Below are 13,711 nucleotides of genomic sequence, written 5' to 3' on the forward strand. Positions count from 1 at the left end.
GCTGTGCTCCTGATGGATTAACGCTGAGATTAACATAACAATGTGAAAGGTCTTTTACCTGCTTTTTGTAACGGTGTTATGAATTGGCGCTTTACAAATAAAGATTGTTTCTAAAGCCGTTTTCACATATGCACTCCGGATAATATCTAGATATTTACAGGAGGACTTCTCCGGAGATTCTCCCGACCTAGCCATTCACATATGCTCCTCACAGCGGAGGACTTTCCCTGTCAGAGGGGAGGGGGGGCGGGGGATTTCCTGAGGTAAGACGTGACGTAAAAAACAACACGGAAGTAGCGGCCGAAGCAACAGAGTCCGCTACACGATGTTATAATGAGAATATTTGCCTTTATATCAATGCTATGTGTAATCCAATGGAATGACAACATCCACTAAAGAGCGGAGAACAACATACTGACCAACAGAAAACATAATGCAGCCGTTTAATTATGTGCACGGAGATTATAGTGGTCGGTGCAGACACTTTAGCTGGTCACTATATATATAAACGTCACTCGGGTCCCATTTGCTCGAACTGAAAATCAGAGTATATCAGAGTATATGCGGCTGCGTTCAGACATCAACTCACTCGGATATTCTGCGAATAAAATACTAGGGGTCTGGCCGGATTAACTCCGGGTAAAGTCTGCACGAAAAATGCGGCTGTTTGCGTTCACACATAGCCTAAAGAACCTCCGGGTAACCAAATGTCCAGAGTTTTTCAGGAGATTTCCGTATGTGTGAAAAGAGTTTAAGAGTGTTTCATCCATGCTGGTTAATGGTCAGTCATTAAAACATTTTTGGCTTACTACTCTCATTGTGTTTCACAGCCCCTTTCTGACATCACTCTAACAATGAGTGTCGGAGAAGGAGGGATTTTTACATTGAGACTACATATTCATTGTTATTTAGTCATTTATATTCACCAGGTGTATTTATTTTGGAGAAGATAAGAGTTCTGTAGGTATCCCGGTTATCAATCAAAATGTTGTGAACTACACACTGGAGAAATGCTAACCTACAAACAAGCTAGCTAAGCTCAGCTAGCAGCCCATTGGTACATCCTGTGTTCTGGGAAACAGAAAGAGCATCTGAGAAATATTTCTTTTTGGGGATTGTTTGACAGAGAAAGCTGAAGATTGACAAAAAAAAATGCAACAAAGACAGAGTTATGATTGAGGGATCAAACAGAGCTGCTTTGGTGTTTGCTTCATCTGGTGAGCGACAGGGCACCCAGACACATTCAATTTTAACGTGAAGCTTGCTTATAAAGTGTTTTTGTAAATTTTATTGAACAAGTTTGTTGGTTTTGCAGAGGAAGAGACCTCTGCAGATAAAATGGTTTCTGTAAAAACACTGAAGAGGCCAGTAAGACCAGTTTTGTGAAATATATGACCTGCCATGTTCCTGCGTTTCTGTCAGTACAAGCAGGCATATCAAATCCTGCATCGATAGTTGGCCGTGAAGGGATCTGATGCAAATATAGATGGCCTCCCTGTCAGCACCAAGCTCAAATTGGCCAGAGACAGATGATAGGTTGGACGCCCACAGCCTGGGGTCCACCTGTCGAAGCCAGTGACTGTTGAGCAGCAGTAATTGTTCCACGCTGGCATGAAAGCCCACAGGAAATCCCTGCAACAAAACGCCCGTCAGGCAGGAATGTTGGCACCGCGCTGGTACTCGATTCTCTCAGCCCAGCCCGGGGCAGCACCAGCCCAGCTCGCGGGCCATGTGACACAGCAAGGAATGCTGGAGGCTGACTTTGGGTCAGAGGGTGGAGGTGTGGGGTTGGTTTTGGAGGACAGTGTAAGGTAACTGGAGGATTTGAGGAGGGGGGGGTTAGGGCCAGCAGCCGGGGCTGTAGTTCTAATCCCCAGTTGGCAGGCTGAGGAGAAGTGTGAGGGCCTCTGTGCTGGAGGCCGTCCATCACTGTGAAGTGCCCTGTGTCCACTCTGTCAAAGGGGGGGAGGGGGGTCTGCCTTGACTCTGAGTAGAGCTACATGTCAAGCAGTCCACTGACAGAGAGGTTAGGTGAAATCTCACTTCAGTTCAGGCTGGTGAAACTGAGGGAAAGGAGACAAATCCCTTTGAAAGAGAATTAGCAGAGCATTTTGAGCTATGTGAAAAGTGTATGGCTGAAATCACTTTGAGAGGGTTTCAGCCTTCAGTCATTTTTTAAGATAGATTTTTGGACTCTTTATTCCTTATTGAGAGACAAGGACAATAAGTAGCCCTAAACTGGTGCCCCAAGCTTTGTTTGTTTCTAGAAACAGTTTAGAACAAATTTCTTTGCAAGGTTTAGTACACCTTTGGGCTGGGTAGAGCCAAGACTGGGAGTAATTCTCTGTTTCAAGCTGTTCTATTCTTGATAAGGACATTTCTTCTTAACAACCACAGGGGGTGTCTTAAAATATGGCGCAAATATCTTTTGGACTCATGATTTTGAGGTCAAACATCAAACGTCATGGAAGTTGCCACATCAAAAGTTTTGAGCCAAAACTGAAGAATTCAAATCATTATTATCTCCTGTATTGGCTTCTCTGCACATAGAATCTACAACCATTTGAAAATCACTCTCACCTACAAAGCTCTTAATGGTCAGGAACCTTCATATCATAAAAAGCTCATAGTGCCATATTCCCTTCGAGAACATTACACTTCCAGAATGCAGGCCTGCTCCTGGTACCTACAGTCTCTAAATGTACTATAGGAGGTAGAGCCTTCGGTTATCAGGCCCCTCTCCTTTGGAATCCTCGACCAGTCCAGGTCCAGGGGGCAGACACCCTCTGTTCTTTTAAGGCCCTGACACACCAAGGAGGTCGTCCCGATGGTGAGTGGTCGTCACCCTAGTATTTGTGGTGTGTCCGGCTCCATCAGACCCCCTTCTGCCTTTTTCCGGCCGAATCGACAGGTTGAATCGGCAGAAAAGACCATCAACGGTCGGTGTGGGGAATCACTCTGATTGGCTGTTAGAATGTTTTGCGGTGTGTCTGGCTCCGTTGTTACCCGACACCTTTTGTTTGGAAGTCGGTGAGAGGAATCTCTCTGATTGGCTGTTCAGAGGTTTCATCTCTCTCCAGCTCTCTCAGGTTCAGGAAAGCCCCTTGAGCATGTCGCTTTCATGCTTTCACCCATTAGTGTGGTTTCTCCTTATTTGTCTCCTCCGCCTCTTCTTTTCTTTTTCCACTAAAAGACCAAAGCCATTTTCAACTTTGTATCAGACATTATTCTCCATTAGTAGGCTACTTATAATACAAGTGGTGAGTGACAGCGGTGTGAAAATGGTCTTCTTGTATCTTAACAACAGCTGCTGGTATGGAGAGTTATCCAGAACATACGTGGTGGTTGGCCGTCGGCTGTAGTCTTTGAGGTGTGTTGTAGCGCAACTTTTTGGCAAAGACGTGAGGCGACGCCACAGGCCACTAGTTCTTTGCCGTCTGCTTGGTGTGTCAGGGCCTAAAGAGGTAAAGTTAAAACATTACTTTTTGATTAGCTTTTAGTAATGGCTGGCTCAGGCTTAGACCAGCCCCTAGTTGTGCTGTTACAGGCTTAGACTGCCAGGGGACCTAGCACACTGAGGTCCTGCCTCTCCATATTTCTCTCTTTTTTGTATGATTTCATGTCAAATTATAGCATGATACTACCTTTATATCATCATGTCCCATTAATGCATGTTTCCAACTATACATCTTTCAGGGATTTCTTTGCTTTCCTTTGTCTCTAGGTATTTATGGATCGTTGTTGTAGGCGTCCTGCTGGTGTGGACCTGCTTGACTCCAACCTCTACAATACATACTGCTGTTCTAACAATAACTATTGTTAATATAAGACAGAAAATTACATTCCTAGAATGCAGTCCTGTTAATGTTAACTCAAGTTTTTAAGATTAGTATGGGAGGCAGACACACACTCTGAATGGTAAGAGGAGAAAAAGAGAGCGACAGATGTTCTCTGGTCTATGTAAATGACAATGGCACGACCTTCCTCTCTAATGCTTTTGATTCTGTTTAGGTATATATATGTATTCCTACATCAATATCCAAATTACATTTCAGAAGTACATGTAGCTGATACTGTTTGATGTAAAAGATGAAATACATAAAAGAAATGTCTCGAAAGTGCCTGTCATGAAATAAAAAACTGTCATCAGAGATTTATTTTGCGTTAAGCCAAACGTCTGCCACTGGAATCTGTGCTTGCTGCTGCTGAACCAGCACAGTGGAACAAAAAATGGTGATGCAAATTCTTCAGGGAACAGACTCGTGTAGGAATGCAGTGTAATCCAGCCTTTCGGTCAATAGTCTGGTTTCATTGGAGCAATGGAAAAAAAAAAAAGCGGAAACAATCTTTCACACGTCTTCTCTTTCAATTTGCCAAAGTTAAACAAATTAATGGGAGGAGGAGACGCAAACACTGTAATAATAAACACAACACATAACAAAACTGTACACCATTTATGACAAACAGGACAATTGCATACAAACCCACTAATGAGAGACAGCGTTGATCAGATATCTATGACCCTTTCTACACAGCAGATGGTTGTTGTAAAGTCTTTGTTTGCTCCTGAGACTTTGGTGTCGACAGAGAGAAAAAGGACTTCCTTAATCATTTACTCGGCTTAAGATAAACATTACATTGGACTCCAATGACTGGAAATTTGATCCTATTGGATCCTATTGTCCTATTGTCGCACAGAAAAATAAAGGAGCAGGAGGGACAATTCAAGACACCACAATGGATTTTTCACAGCAACAGGTGATGGTGGTGGTGATACACAAGAACACAAAGTCAAATCTAAGGCTCTTTATGCATGGAACCATTTTTCCAGGTTTCTTATTTTGAAGGAGTCATCTGGCTACCTTAACTCTGTGCCAATCTGCCATGTCCAAGATTTGCAGGGAAAATCTTTCCATTGCATATTCTCTTCAGTATTTCTAGAAGGGGCCCGTTGAAAATCTCTGTCGTTGATTTTTTGGAGGCTTATTTCACTAACCAACATGTAGACAAATTCACCAAATTCACCTAATTTTGAAAAGTGCCTGTTTTTGTTAAACCTTGTCACTCCTAAATCTAAATAAACATCAAACAGCAAAGTTCTCTAAAGTAGCTGTGTAAGATTTTATCATAGACTGTAAATATCAATGTTTGAAGCTTGAGTGACGTCAGCCATCTGTTACTGCAGGGAGCTCTGGAGGCTCATCAGCAGCAGGGGAATAGAATAGAATAGAATTACTTTATTGATCCCAAACTGGGAAATTGTGGAATTGCTGCCTCTTTACCAACAAAAAAATAAAAACAGATGCCACTATTGTTTTTACTTCCAGGATGTAAGCATGTTCATTTCTGCTGTAAAAACTGCTTTTTAGAATGTGGTGTGTATGTGACTTCCTGGGGTCTTGGAGTCAGCCTCAAGTGGACACTGGAAGAACTGCAGGTTTTTGCATCGCCTTCACTTTTCAACACTGGAGGTTGAAGCTTGGTTTTTAAGTTAATTAAAAGGCAAGCTCTGGTCACACACACACACACACACACACACACACACACACACACACACACACACACACACACACACACACACACACACACACACACACACACACACACACACACACACACTGAGCCCCATCATACAAACATGAACCCGACAAACAGGACCTCTCCTGTCAGTCTTCAGCTGCTCCCCCCTTCACAAAGTCACACGGCCATGAAAGGACAAATGTTTGTTTCCCCTCCGCAGAATTAATGAGGGCATCAGTTCCTGCCACCTCTGCTCCGCTGCACCCACAGGCTCACCCTGCTCCCGCTCTGCCTCGGCTTGAAAGAGAGAAGTAAATATTAGGACTTGACTATTTAGAAAAGACTGGGAACTGTGCGGGGCCACAGCAGGGCCACGAGAGGGGCAGCAGGAGAAATGAGGAGCGAGTGGCTCCACTGGCAGATCATCTGAAAACCTGCACCCAGCCAGGATGTGACAGAGATGTGTGCTAATTACTTTAACCCCTCACACCTAGCTGCTCCTTGTAATGGCCCTCCAGCTCTTTCTCCTTAAATACAAATACATCTCCTTTCACCTGCATACATCCGTCTTTGGTTTCATTTTAATAACGCTGACATTAACACAGTCCTAAAGGGAGGGGGGGGGCTACTGATGTTGGTCCTAAATCACTCTGCAGTCTCTGTCGAGTCCTGAGATTATTACTCCAGTTAAAGAGCATTTACATGTAGTGTTGAAGGTTACCTGAATGTGAACATACTTTCTTATTTTCAATGTTCAATTATATAACGTCAGGTATGATAAGAAGTGGCAAGATATTTGTATCAGAAAAACAAAAATCACAGTTTTTATGGTGGATTTGTTTCACACACTCGGCATCCTTAAGTGTTTCAAAAAACGAAGCCCCTTGAAAGCACCAACAAACTGCACTTCCTGGACTGACCACTTGAGGCTGGCTCCAAAAGAGAGTCAATTCCCCTTTAGCCTTGTATTAATATGCCAACTGTTACAGCACAAATTAACATGTTTACAGCCTCGTACAACAACAGACAACTAATAACACAAACAACAAATTAAAGAGGGAAAAATACTTTCGTCAGCTATTTGCCAGACGGTATTAACCGCACTCATATATGTCTGTAGGATCCAATTAAGTGTGTGTATACAATATGTCATGTAATCACATAATTCATTGATTTGGGTTTATATGTTTATTCATTTGGACACTAGGTGGTGATAATCGATAGTGTGGGTTAATTGGTCAGGTGGTAAGGTTGAGTGTTTGGGTCACAGGAGAACAGGAAGTCAGTTGGCATATGGTGCTGGAACATAACAGTTCTTACGGTAAACGAATGTAAACAAACAATTATAAGCTCTGCAACAATTATTCATCAAAGCATAGCATCATCACAGTTACATGCTTCACCTTTTACAATAAATGGGAAAATCACCCAAAGTAATTTCATTTTGGAGCTTTGTATATTTTCCTTGATACACCAAGACCTTTGCATACACCTACTGTATGTAAGTAACTAAAAGTATGATCAGGAAATTTGGACTTTAGATAGTCCCTAGTGTCCATGACCAATTCTTAGTGTGGCTTTATGTGAATACATTCAGAATCAGGGTGGGATAGGGGGGTAATGGAGATCCTGCTTATAAGCATGAGGAAATAGCAAATCAATAGAAGTTACAAGTGAGATAGAAAGAAGACAGCTAAATGATGGAAAAAAGTGAAATAAACAGGACCAAATGTAACAAGCTGTCTGCACAGTCAGCGTATATGGACACACTGCTCCTCGCATGTTTTCACTCTTGTATTTTGTATCCGTGCTGTTGCGACTAAACCACCCCGGACCAACTAACCTGCCACATCTGGAAAGCTCCACCCTAACAGGCTATAAAGAGAGCATTTCCAGGAGACTCACTCTGACGTGATGTTGGTTGGGAGAGTGTGTTTGGATGAGGCAGGTATGTCGGGAGAGACAGGGTGTATCTGTGGGTGGGAGGAGGTGAGACTGAGTGTAGTAACAGTGACTGCTCTCCTCTCTGCTCGGCCCGTGTGGGTTTAACAGCCCCAGTGGAGGGTTGAGTCTGCTCCAGCACTAACAGAGGCGGTAAATCAGGCTGGCGTCAGGCTGCAGGTATAATAAAGTGAACCTGTGGCTGAGATCTCTGAGGTCAGAGAGAAGCACAGAGGGTGTGTGTCTGCACAGGTGAGCTCTGAGTGCAATGATCTGACAAGAAAGAGAAGAAGGGCAAATGAACATGTCTTTAGGGTGCACTCACACGAAGCCCAGTACCCTGCTACCATTCCCAAGCAAGATTATCCCCCCCTCCTCAGTCCCCCCCCCCCCCCTGACCTGCACTCACTTTTGGGTTTTATCCAGCTGACTCTGAATTTTTGCGTCTTCCCAAATTTTTTCGAGTAAACACTTGACGTCTGATCGGACCAACATGAACCCTTTGCTGCTATTGTTTAAACGATTGTCAAAAGGAACAATCGCATGGATTAGGCTATATGTCATGTCCACTTTGTGTACCTGTGTTTGTGCTCATGCATCAGCAACTGTACCGGGCCAAAGCCGACCTCTTTCAAACTCGCCAGGGCCAAGGAAGAGTACCGGAACAGAGCGCTCGGACTAGTCTAACAAACTGGCCTGGTGCGAGTGCACACTTAGTCATCAGAAATAAGCATTCAGACACTTTCCAAACTGGATGAGTGAAGTCAAACTTTAACTTTAAAGATACATATTAATATAAAATCCAAAGACATTTCCTTATTCATCTTTCTGTCTCTTATCAATCCATTTCTTTGTTTTTTTCCAGTAAGTGAAGCAACTTTGATTTAAAAATGTCACTGATCCTTCAGATGAATTCTAGGGTGTTGGATTATTAATACTTCATAACTTTGACAGAATGATCTCACCTGCTCACTGACACATCAGCCTGATTTAACCTCTGATAATAGATGGAGCCTGCAACATTTCAGCACCTGTTTCTCCTTCAGTGGCAGCTTATTGATGAGTGATGTCGGCACGTAGTTTCCAGTCTGATACTTGGAAGTTAAAAAACAAAACAAAACAAAACTCTTTCCCCATTTTCCCACAGAGCGTTTCTCCAATCAGACGATTCACAAATCAAACCAGTGCTGCACACGGTGCTAATGACACATAATGGCTCCGCTGGCTGCCCGGCCCACTCAAATAAAAGCTATTACCTCATTCAGACGGTGAAATGTGGAAGCAATTAAAGAGAGGGGGGTAATCTGGCTACTATTCAAAATTATCCTTATGTTACAAACGGAAAGTGAAACAAATATGATATGAAGTGGATTCTGTCCTCATTCATTGATTTTCCTTCCTATAAAAATGCTTCTTTTAAATAAAATCTCAGGCTGAAAGATTAGTGAGGACAAATGATGGATTTACAGCGATGCGCTCGAGTTGCAGAACAGAAGAAGTGTCTGAGTTTCATTTTTCAGACATTCGTTTGAACAACATGAGAGAGCAGCTGCTTTTAACCAGATCAGAGGGGATTTGAGCCGAGCTGAGCTCATACGCTCGATCTGCTCTAAGCCCGTGTGGACGTCTCTGCCACTCAACAACTGTCCGAGGAAGTGGACGAGCACTTGGAGCACTTAAGGGCCTAAATTGTCCTCATGGTGTTCAACATGAGGACACAAAGCTGAAGAGTGATCTACTCATGAAGACACAAATACATCGTGAAAATTACTGTCATGTCCCCTACCTGAGGGCCAGACATGACAAGAAGGATGAACATCTGTTCTCAATATATCGGAATGACAAACGACGTCCAATCAGAAATCAACACCTCTTCAATGAAGACCACTAATAAATACAGAGAGGGACACTTTTAGTTTATTCTAAATGTTTACAGGTTTATGTCTCATCTTTCTATGCAGTTGCCAACCGCCTCTCACAACATTATTGCGATTCATTTTTCAGAGTACCGATCTGAATCTTGACTCCTTTGATTGATTTATCACAATTTTAGGATTCACCTTTACATCCCTAGTCAAAGTACAAACCATTACTAAGGTAAAGTATTGAGGAAAAAGCCCTTAAAGTGTAGCATGACATCCCCTCTTTGTTCTCGCGGTGTCTTTAATACCCCACCATGTCTTAGTGTCTGTCATTAACTGATCTCCTTTGAAGGGGTTCATCACATCAATCATCCTGGCAGCTGACCGGTAGATCAGGAGAAAATACTTCATGCAGGTTGATGAAATGCCTTGACTGATCTGTTGTCAGTGTGTGTGTGTGTGTGTGCGTGTGTGTGTGCGTGTGTGTGGGGGGGGGGCTGCTCCTTTATCAGATCATCTTGGCTGATATTAAGGCTGCTGGCCGTAACTGAAGGTTTTTTTTCTTGTTGGCCGTCTCAATCTGGCCTCACACAGCGGCAGGTTTCATGTACGAAGAGGCTAAAAGAGTCTCTGCTGACAAACTCAAATGACTTTCAAACCTTTCTAAACTGAAGTCATCTTTACTTTGGTGACCCGGCGCTCTCTCTCTCTGTGATTTATACGCTGAGGTTTACATAGTTTAACTCAGCCAGACACTGGGTAAACACGGCGGGGTTTCATGTGAATAAAGCCGCCCCACTCCCCTCTTTAACCCCTTGCTTTAACGTTAGCTAGTTAGCTTTTTTTTCTTCTCTCCTCTCTGGGTTTGTTGACTCCTCGCTCCGTCGGCCCCCCGGACAGATTTACTGTGATTACACCGACCACTGTTTACTTTTCCCAGAGTACTTAGCTCGATCTTTTCTTTTATTCGTATTAATTCAGTCACACTCTTTCTCTGTCCTCCCCCCATGGCTCTTTTCATCTCTTCTTCCTTTGATAGCTCGCGCTGAGGGTGCAATGAGGATGGGCTCTGATTCACTTTATGTTGAGGTTATGAGAGAGAATAAATTTAACTGAAGTATATAACGTACTTACACTTCAGACTGAAGATGAACAGTTCATATTTCCCATCCAAACCTGCGGACATCGCCAATTAAAATAAAAAGAGCTTTTACTTTTAGAATGTTGAACAAAAACAACTTGAAGTGAGATATTTTTCAAGTTTTTAAACACTTGATGGTTTGATATAAATAGTTAAATGTAGAGACAGGACAGTGGATATAGTCAGAAATCAGGGAGAGAGCGACAGATTGTGAAATGGAGCCACAGTTCGGATCTGAACCGAGGCCTCCCGCTTCAAGGACCTCAGCCTCTGCACATAAGACGCACGCCCCTGACCACTCAACCCACGGCGCCCCTGAAGTTCGACTTTGAATCTTTATCTGTGTGCCCGTATATGACCAGGCTAGTTGAATAAAATGATAAAACTTTAAGAAACTCACTGTGGCTGAACAGAAAAATTAAGCTGTGATCTGTAGCTCATGCCCCCTTGTGGTTTTTACAGATAAAAAGGGACACCATTTAAAAATGTAATATTGCCATCACATGTTGACGCAGGTCTCATGCTTATTATTTCTCTAAGTATCTGCTTTCACATGGGTTAGTCTTTCTCAGATTAATTAAAAAATAATATTTACAGTATAAGAATTCAAACTCCCAGAACTTTTACATATATGCTGTCATGTTATGTCATGGATTAATGCGTGTAGTCATAGACCAACACTAAATGCTCCTTATTTTCTAAAGGGAGAAATATGAAATGGTAAACTATTTAATATTAAACAATCTTTGAGTGCTTAGCTGTGAATTCTCTAAATAAGTTGAGATGTCAGTTGTGTTCAGGTTTACTTTGTGTTCGACAGTTTTCTGCTTTTAAAGGAAGAATGTGCAACATTTTACATATTACAGCAGAAAATAAATGTTACAATATGAAGCAATGAGTTAACCAAAGTGTGCTAACATTAGCATGCTAACACAAAAATGCAGATCACAGGTGACTGCAGCTTTTTTTGACAATTTTGTCTGCCACCTGCGCTTAATGGTGATTAATTATGGTGCGTTCTAATTCATAACTCCTTTCTGTGAACGTGAGTGTAGAGGGGTTGGAGGTGTGCCGCTGGAGGATAGCGGAGGTGTCGCCAACCAGCAGTTTGTTTTGGTTTCATGCTGGAGCTCAAGGGTGACATCTACTGGATCACAAAGTCACACATCCTTTCTTTAAGCTGAGTTTGTTCGTTGATAAAACAATTCAAGGTTTTTAAAATCTTCACTGTGGAAAAATTCCAAGAGAAGTGAAAGCGTATACAAGACGAGCCCACTTTGAAATACGAGCCCTTATCCTCTTCTGTACACAAATATCTGTTTACAACTACAATTCAATGTTTTAAATTTGACCCAGTAGAAGATGTTGTGCAAAAACAAAGTGAGTTAATATTTTCCATCTAAACACTGTTCAAACACAGATGGTGTCTCGCTGTCTGCTCCACACTAAACACTGCTTTGTCTTTATCTGGAGAGCTGCATCTGCTATCTCCCAGCAACATGCCCGAGGACACACACACACACACACACACACACACACACACACACTAAACAAAAAATAGGCCTTTAACAGCACATACTGCTGCGCTCCTGTTTAAAGTCTGCGTGGGGGGGGGAGTGGGGGAAGGGGTGGGGGTCCACAAAAGTCCATTTACAGTACGGGTCAGTACTTCTGAAAGCCTTTACCACTCCAGCCAAATTCTTTGTCTCCCTCATTCACAGCCAGTTATCTCCACCGCAGGCTGCACAAAGCCAATTGGCATTATATTGTCCGCGCTGACATTAACCCCTGTTTTTTTCACTGCTCTCCATTAAACTCCTCTTTTCCTTCTCTATTACCCGGCAATCCACTCAGAGCGCGGGGTCACAGCGACCACGCACAGATACTCAGATACTTTCTGACAAAGACACACAAAAAAAGAAAAGAAACAGAAACTGCAGCAGCGATTAGTTCCGTTTTTTTTGTCGTCTTTACTTTTGTTTTGTCTCTGTTCGGGGACACAAAGGTTCCTAACAGCCCGGATAAGGGCGGCTTTAAAGCTTGTTTCTTACCTGATCCCCGCCAAAATGGCAGCTTATTCATTCACGTCCTGTTTCCCCTCTTCCGCTTTGTGTTGACAGAGAGAAAAATGCAAGAATGTGGAGCAATTTAATGTGAACAACAGGTTCATGTTGTCAGGCCTTGCACATGAAATGTTGTTTTATTGCATGGATTGTGTCCAAGTGAGATATTTGAGGAAGGGTTAGCCGGAGGTCAGCCGAATACTTGCATGTTTTTATGATAACAATAGTTGCTCAGACGGTCAGTTAACCAGGTTCAGCATTTCCAGACATCTAATCTGTGGAGGCCTGATGAAATGACACTATGGTATCAGTGTGTAACAACAAAGAATTCCTCAATTTGATTTCAACATTTACGCAAGCACAATTAAGTAAATTCCTAGAGCTGGCAGGAATTGAATTAGGAGGGGAAAGAAAGTAATTTCAGGAAACGAATCACTGGTTTAAACACTGTACTTTTGTGGGTCAAGAGTTGAGCTGAGTCCTTCACTCTGAGCACCTTTCTGAAGCGTTGGAAACATTCCTCAGAGCATTACAGCCTCAATATCTACTTTAAGAAATAAGGCTTTTTGTGGCACATTAACTAAGTTAGTTCAGAGTAACATGTCTTGGTTTTTCTTGTTCACATACTCAGGCACACTAACACAAAGGTAAAAAGTGAAAGATACAAAACATCACTCTGCATTTTTACATTTTGTGAGTCCCTCAGCACTTTCCTTTTTAACTGCTTAAAAACACAAGTAAGGCCGTAAACTTTTCATACCACGTCTCAAAATGAGGGTGCTGTGCTCATGGCATGGTTTTTACTTGGAGCCAAATTATCCATAATAGGTCCCCTCCTCTCCAAAACAAACAACCCAGGTGATTAGCGCCAATAAAAACACAGAATGAACCAGTGCCAAATTAAAATACTCTACCACTATCTGATGTAACACGAGGGGCTGCAGGCTGAACTGCAGCTTATCTGTGACTAGGCTGCTTTGAAGTGGTGGATTCATTCAATTATCACTGTTTCTAATCCTTTTGAGGAAGGCTAACTTATCCACAGAGTTCTTCTCCTTTTGGAAACAAACTGACGAGTGACGGGGCGGTTGGTAGAGTTGGTCGTTTCTCAACCGGAAGGTTGGGGGCTCGATCCCCTGCTCCTGCAAAATCTCCGGTGTATCCTCAGGCAAGACATTTAACCC

Source organism: Labrus bergylta, chromosome 14 (assembly GCF_963930695.1).
Source record: "Labrus bergylta chromosome 14, fLabBer1.1, whole genome shotgun sequence".
NCBI classification, from domain to species: domain Eukaryota; kingdom Metazoa; phylum Chordata; class Actinopteri; order Labriformes; family Labridae; genus Labrus; species Labrus bergylta.